The sequence below is a fragment of the Hyaena hyaena genome, unplaced genomic scaffold, assembly GCF_003009895.1.
Source record: "Hyaena hyaena isolate Hyena2069 unplaced genomic scaffold, ASM300989v1 scaffold_234, whole genome shotgun sequence".
Lineage (NCBI taxonomy): Eukaryota > Metazoa > Chordata > Mammalia > Carnivora > Hyaenidae > Hyaena > Hyaena hyaena.
In genome coordinates this window covers 789264-796715 of record NW_024080865.1, presented here as the reverse complement: position 1 = coordinate 796715, position 7452 = coordinate 789264, and the positions used below count along the sequence as shown (strand labels likewise).

The 7452-nt window shown below is 50.7% G+C and overlaps 1 long non-coding RNA gene across 1 annotated transcript; it reads right to left on the bottom strand.

Moving 5' to 3' along the window:
• Positions 1-553: 553 nt before the first annotated feature.
• Positions 554-7159, bottom strand: LOC120239541. Its single transcript, XR_005530453.1, has 5 exons — positions 7027-7159; positions 6797-6896; positions 4408-4518; positions 2240-2278; positions 554-899 (listed from the first exon to the last, which is right to left on the bottom strand). It is a non-coding gene; the product is annotated as an uncharacterized LOC120239541 (long non-coding RNA).
• Between the last annotated feature and the right edge of the window lie 293 nt (positions 7160-7452).

The following is a 7452-nucleotide window of genomic DNA, read 5'->3' as shown; positions in this document are numbered from 1 at the left end:
CCCGGGATGTTTGCCCAGCCCTTTCCAGAGAATAGACTTTTCTCTCCTCTGCCAACAGAAAAAAAGGAGATAAGAAGCTGCATTTTCCATTTCAGTCGATGTGACCAACACCCTTCTGGAAAGCCCCTCCTCATGGCACCTCAACAGGGTATGTTCCCAAGGGTCTCTACCCACAGTTGGCCCCCATGGTACTATCAGGACTCCTCTTGAGCTACTCCTCTGGGACCCAGGGAGGCAGGGGGAGGACCAGGGAGTCCTTGGGGGATTGATGTTTGGGGCCAGTTGTGTGTGTGTGTGTGTGTGTGTGTGTGTGTGTGTGCACGTGCACACACACATACACAGGAGAGGAGCAGAGGAACACTGTTCTCTGGGCTTGATAACATTCAAAGAATCCCAGCCAAACCTTCTATTGGTTTCCAGGGCTGTGTAACAAAGTAACACAGACTGGGTGGCTAAAGCAACACACATTTATTGCCTCAAAGCTCTGTAGGCTAGAAGTCCAAGATCAAGATGTCAGTGGGCTTGGTTTCTTCAGAGGCTTCTCTCCTTGGTTTGTAGGTGTGGTCATCTTCTCTGCATGTCTCCACATCATCTTCCCTCGTGTGTGTCTGTGTCTAAAATGCCTCTTCTTATAAAGCCACATGGGATTAGAGCCCACCCTAATAACTTAACTTTAATTATCTCTTTAAAGACTCCCAAGTATCACATTTGGTGATATACTGGGGGTGAGGACCTCAAAATATGAATTTGGGAGGGCACAATCCAGTCCATACCATCTTCTGGAGGCAGTAAGCATATTATTCCATATTGGCAGCTATGTAGCCCACTCAGAAAGGCAATCCTGTGTTGCCCACAGAGCCATGTTCACACATGATTTCTCTTTCAATCCCTTTAGTTCCCTGCAAAGTCAGGAGAGAAAGCATTCCTGTCTTATTTAAAACTTTTTTAAATGTTTATTTATTTTTGAGAGAGAGACAGAGCATGAGCAGGGAAAGGGTAGAGAGAGTGGGAGACACAGAATCTGAAGCAGGCTCCAGGCTCTGAGCTGTCAGCACAGAGCCTGACATGGGGCTCGGACTCACAAGTTATGAGATCATGACCTGAGCTAAAGTCAGATGCTTAACTGCCTGAGCCACCCAGGTGCTGCATCCTGTCTTATTTTATAAACGAGACACCCGAGAGCCGAAGCCAGTGGACCTGGCTGCAAGCTCCTGTCAGCAAGTGAGCGAGCAGGGCTGAGGCTTGGTCCCTCACTCCTCTGCAGTGTTCTCTCAAGCTCACTGTTTGGGACCAGAACACTTCCCTCCAAGGAGGAAGAAAATATTTCCTCTGAGAAGAGCCTCATGCCCCAATCAAGTTCATGGGTGCTCACTCCACTTGTCTTATTTAATTTGCTAGAACTTCATTTCATAACATTTATTTGCTAAATAAAGTCACTTCTCCCTGAAGTTAGCTCTCACATGGCTGCTGTGGGCCAGGCACTCTGCTGGGCAACTCATGTGTATTAGACCTTAAAATAAATCATATTCTGTAGATGAGAAAATGGAGGCTTAAGGAGATAAAGTAAGCAGCTAGTCAGTGCTGGAGGAGCACTCTGAACTCAGATAAAGGTAATTCAGAAGCCCGCACTCTTTCCAGGATTGTGACCTTCAAAAAAATTTGTATATTTATTAAGGGCCCACTTTATCCCAGGTACTGTTCAATGTGCTGTTCTAGATTCTGGGGATTCACCGCCACAGACACTGATCCCTGGCCATATGGAGCTTATAGTCTTCCAGAGGGAGACAAACAATAGGGTGAATAAGTAAATTATGTTATACATTAGGAAGCAATAAGCTGTGGAAAAAAGAAAAGATGCAGGGTTGGGTCATCAGGAATGCTGGGGGTGGGGAGAGGGCAAGTTGCAGTGTTAAATAGGTTGGGAAAGGCTCATGGAAAGGGCAGTGTTTAAACAAAGACTCTGAAGGAATGAAAGAACTAAATGTTGTGGATGTCTGGAGAACAGTGTTTCAGGCAGAGAGAACAAGTACAAAGGCCCTGGGGCAGGAGTATGTCTGATGCACTGCAGGCACAGAAAGGCGGCTGGGTGGATAGGGAGAGCAAGAGATGAAATCAGTTGAGACCTGTGACCAGCTATTGTTGGGCTCGCAGGCCACTGCCATGACTTGGGCTTTATTCTCGGAAATGGGGCCACTGGAGGGTTCTGAGCAGAGGTGGGGCAGGGTGTGGTCTGACTTACCTTCAATAAGATCACTCCAACTGCTGTGCTGAGAACTGACTGCAAGGGAACAAACAACAAGGAAGCAGAGACATCGGTTAAGAGGCTTTTGAAATAGTCCAGACAGTGGCTTGGACAAGGTGGGCCTGATGCAGAAAGTGCTAGATTCTGCTGCTGTTTCTCCTCCTCCTTTCTGGAAAGTCTGTGGAATGGGGCTGACTGCATTCCAGCCCCACTGGTGTGGGAACTTATCGGTGGTCCCAATAAGCAGCTCTGAGGCCAAAAAGGCTGTCTCAGTTCTCTGGATATCATTTTCTCATTTAGAAGACAGGGCAAAGCGGGCTGAACAATGCCAGCCTCACAAAACTATCTGAGAATCACTCCTGATGATGGATGTGAGGAGCTGAGTAACAGATGCTCAGTTACAGACTGGCTCTCTGCAGGCCCTCCAGACTCCAGGTCCTGAATCCTGCCTCAGATTAGGGCTCTAAGCCCTTGCCTTCTTGCCTCCCAAATGGAAGGAGGGGACAGATCATTCTCTGAATCCTCCAAAATGGCGGGACTTCAGGGCACATAGCACTATGCAACCTTTCCCTCCACTGGGGGGTAGTGCTCACAAATGGATGCAGCATCCCCCCACCCCTGTGAGGCCCCAGAGGCAGAGCCCGAGGTCACAGGGGGAGCCAGCTTAGAGAGACCTAGGGAACCATGGATGAACTTCATGTTTTCTGACCCTCAGGGGAGGGGCTGCAATGAGCACCGGATTAGGAGTCCAGCAACCTGCATTTCTCATTTTGAGATATAGTTGATATATACCATTATATTAGTTTTAGGTGTGAACATAATGATTTGATATTTGTATATACTGTGAAATAACTACCACAATAAGTTTAGTTACAGCACCCTCTATTTCTGTTTCAACTCTGCCAGTTTCTAGCTCCATATACTTTAAAAATGATTTTTCTCTGGGCCTCAGTTTCCCCATGCATCAAATGCAAATGTTGGCAAAATTTCTGTGCTTCTCTCCAGCTTTCTGGAGGTTTTCTGGGCCTGAAGAGGAGCCCAGGCAGTGTGGAGTCATGGATTTACTCACTTCCTTGTTTTCCTACATGACTTGGCCCTATTCCCTGGCCTCCACCTCTCCCTAGCTAAGCTCTTAACTTAGTCTGAGCCAACTCTTCAGGGAGGACTGGTGACCCGATGTGGGGTCAGAATCCTAGGACACAACCTTGCTCTCTCCCCTCAAGATGCGAGATGCCTCTAAGAGAGATGAGCGGGATGGTCACAGTGGCATGAGTTTAGGTGGTCCGGGTGAAAGGTCCCTTAGGAACTCTCCTTTTACAGGTAGGAAAGCTGAGGCTACGAAAGAGAAGGGACTTGTCCAGGACTCACAGAGACCACTGGAAACATCTTTAAATACAAACAAGCAGATTTATTAAGGTATAATAGACATACACTGACCCTCACATGAAGTGTCCAGTTCGGTGCGTTTTAGCATACATACATACCCACTAAACTATCACCTTCAGAAACTTCCTTATCTCCCTCCCTCTGTTATCTCCTTCACCTCCCACTCCAGGCAACCACAGTCTGCTTTCTTTTACTGTCAATCAGTTTTTGCTCTACTTGAAGCCAGAGCTCCCAGGACTGGTTGGCAGATTGGGGGTGGGGTGTGGGAGAAAGAGAGGGTGACCAAGATTCTGGCCTGAGGACTGGAAGGCTGGAGTTGCCATCATTTGAGATAGGGGCTGAGCAAAGCTGGAAAGAGCTTCCAGAGCTCAGCTTTGGATATGTGTTCAAGCTGTCAAGTGGTTCCTGGGTGGGAAAGGAGTGGTGGTTGGCCACCTGAGTCTGGAGCTCCAGAGCATCTGGGCTGAGACACATAGAGAAGGACTGACAGCCAGGCACTGGACAGTTCTCCAAGGAGTGTAGGTAACAACCAGGCTCTGGCTCTCACACACCAACAGGTCATGAGGGCTCTCTAGAAAATGCACCCTCGCTTCCAAATCTGCCCCTCACTCAGGGGTCAGGCCTCTCTTAACCATAGAGAGGGAGCCTTTACAGGGCAGAGCTGTGTAGTTTCATCTGAGTTTTTGCCCAGTACCCCCACAGTGCCCGGTCTTTTTTAAGAGCCTGCTACATATTTGTTGAACAATGGGGCTGGGAAGGGCAAGAAAAACTCTCCCCACCTCTGCAAATTTGCAGGAATCCACTTCTGCTTTTTTCCCAGAGTCATGAATCACAGGAGCAGGACTGCTTCCAAAAGGCCTTCCCCTGACCCTCACCTCTGGCCCGTCATTCTGCAGACAAGGAAAAAGCAGAATGGCATTCAATTCACCTTTCCCTCAGCTGACCTCCCAATAACCCCATTGGCTAGGTCTTCTCATCCCACTCTACAGATGAGGAGAGTGGGGCTCCAGAGAGAGGGTGGGGAGTAGATACGAAGGCATGATCTCTGAATGCATTGCTGCCGCCCTCCCCACTCCCACAAGGAGGAAGTTCTCTTATAAAGTGGGGGGACCCTTGGTGACACTGCATGAAGGCTTGACAGAACTGGCCTTTGGCTGTCCCCCACTGGGCACTGCCCCTTCCATAGGTCTCTCTTTCCTCTGCAAACCAGTGATAAGGCAAGCCGCTCCCCCTCAATCTTCCTGCCCAGCACTGCCTTTTGGCACCCTATCCTGGCCTGTGCTCTGGGTATGAGAACTGTAATGCCCCCTGCTCTGTCCTAAAGAAACTTCTCTGGGCCATGCATGCCTCCTCCCACTCCAGGTGTGTGGCAGTACATTGTGATGCCCCCAATCCTGCCCAAACATTCAACTTGCCCAATAAACAGAACTGGGCAGCTCCCACTGTGTCTGGTCTGGCACACAAATGACAGGCACTATCCCAGCCCTCTTGTGGCTGGGGAGGGGAGGTCAAGGGCTCAATTTCAGGTCATTAACTGAGACCATGAGGGGCGCTCTGGAGGAAAAGGCCGGGGCATGGGATAGAGGGACCAGCCATCCCAGGGTCTCTGAAGGCATCCTGAAGATGTGAGGGGAAAGATGGGGCTGATGGTTGAGCAGGAGTCAGCAAGGGAAAAACATGAGGAGAGAACATTCCTGGTGGAGGAGAAAGTGGGACAGAGCTGTGAGGGACAGAGAAGGCCTGTGTGCCTCAAGAGGAGACTGGGTAGGGGACTTGGAAAGTCTGGAGAGAAAGTTAGGACTAGAATTGGTGAGTCTTGTCTGCCAGCGAAGAAATAGACCCTCTCCTTAGCTGGATCAATGGCTGGGACCCAGGCATTGAGAGCGGGCAGTAGTCTTGGGTCCCAAAATACCCTTGGAAGGAAGGTTCCCAAGTCAGTCCCCACTCAGCAGAGACTAGCAGCTCCAAGAGCTCTACTGGCAGACAAGAGGTTCCCTGTCCCTGAAGCCTACGCACTGCAGGTTTCCAGTGCAGTCCGGGAGGGGGCCCAGGCCTGCGGTCCACAGGAGCTTTCTGAGGAGGAAAGGTGGAGCCCTGGAATGTGCTGACCTCTGCCTCCTGCAAGCCCCAGGGCTGAGACCCATTCTTTCCAGCACCAAAGCTCCACTGTAGCCAAGGGTGGGTGCGGTCCAGTGCTGGGCAGGGCCACACAGGAGCATCTACTTCCCTTAGGATAGTTCCCAGAAGGGCTCTGGCTTCCCCTGAACCTCTATCCTCCTCCCCAGCATTCTTCCCTAATGAGGAGGGGAAGGCTCCTGAGGCCCAAGTACACAGCCAGGGAGGTGCTGGCTCAGTGCTTCCTGGGCAGGGCCTGCGGGCACCCTTGAAGCCAGTGGCCCTACAGCACCTTTCAGGAAACTTAACAGTTGGTTTTGGAAGCAGAGCACACGTGGTCTGTATCCAGAGGAAAGTCACCAGTAGCTGGAAGGGGTGGGGGCGCTGAGGAATGCTGAAGGGCAGGGCCCAGGTATGGGAAGGCCACCAACTTTGGAGGGAATACCACACTCACCCTCTCTCTAAGCCTCAGTGACCTCATCTATAAATGAAAACCACTGTTGCTCTGCTAATGCCCCCAAAGAGGTTTGACGTTGCAGTAAGTTGCTTCCCAAATGTGAGGTGAGACTCATCAGTGTCCAGTTGTCCTCGGAGAGAGATACTGAGGTAAGCAGGGCACAGAAGTTGCCAAGCTTCCAAGAGCACAGCAGGACCCACAGAAGGAGGAGTCAGGCAAAGTCTGAAGATTTCTTTTGCATCCTTGATTTTGAGGTATTGTGCCCTGGGATGCTTTACCCCAGATAAACTGAGCTCTGCATTTTCCTGTCACACCAAGACTTGGGCTTACATGGGGCAGGGCAGGGTGGGATAATCAGTGGTTCTTCACTGGAAGCCTCTGAGAATCTGCCATGGGGCTGGTGGGATGCACACGTGCATATTCTAGGAGCTCAGGGGATCCTCAGGGTGCGGGATACATAAGAAACCTGGCTGCAGGACCCCTGGAGGGGGGTGGGTAGGAGTCAGGATTAGGCAGGGAACTGAGAACGAGGCAGGACCCCTCCAAGGCAGCCCCCCACAGCCCTCTGAACTGTGTTTTGTGTCTGCTCCCCCTACCCTGGAAGTTTTCCCTGTGATCAGTGAGTTCTCAAGTGTGTGGACTTCATCCTCCTAGAAGCCACAGTGCGTGCCACTGAGCAGGGACTCTGTATGTGTGCTGGGAAAGGAACAGAACAAACTTGGTAAACTCTCAGCTCAAGGCTACCTGCATACAGCTGGTGCTCAATAAATGTCTGGCAGCTGACTAGTTATTCTCCAAATAAAAATGCCCCATGCTCAGTACGCACCATTAGGCCTTTCCCGAATCATGCCTCTTGTTTGCAGCCCTATTCTTCCTGTGGGCTCTCTTCACCAGCTGACATTGTGAGCATCCTTCGTGGACCTCCTTTCCTGGGACAGCTTCTTTGACCTGCCTGAGCTCAATGCAGCTCTGCCCCAGCCCAAAACCTTTAAGGACTTTCCTCAGTCCCACAGAGGACTGCCTGACTCCCCTATGCCCACCCACACACCCCAGCCCCCAGCCCTTAACCTGATCCCAACCCCTAACACAGTGCCCAGACAGACAGCAGTCAGCAACTTACAAACATGTGTAAACACGGACATTCGCTCTCTTGGTGGTGCTAGGAATACACACTGCTAAGTGTGCACATGGACGTGCTCATTCCCACTCTCACTGTTCTCAGGAGACACCAGGTTGGTTCATAAAGCTGAAA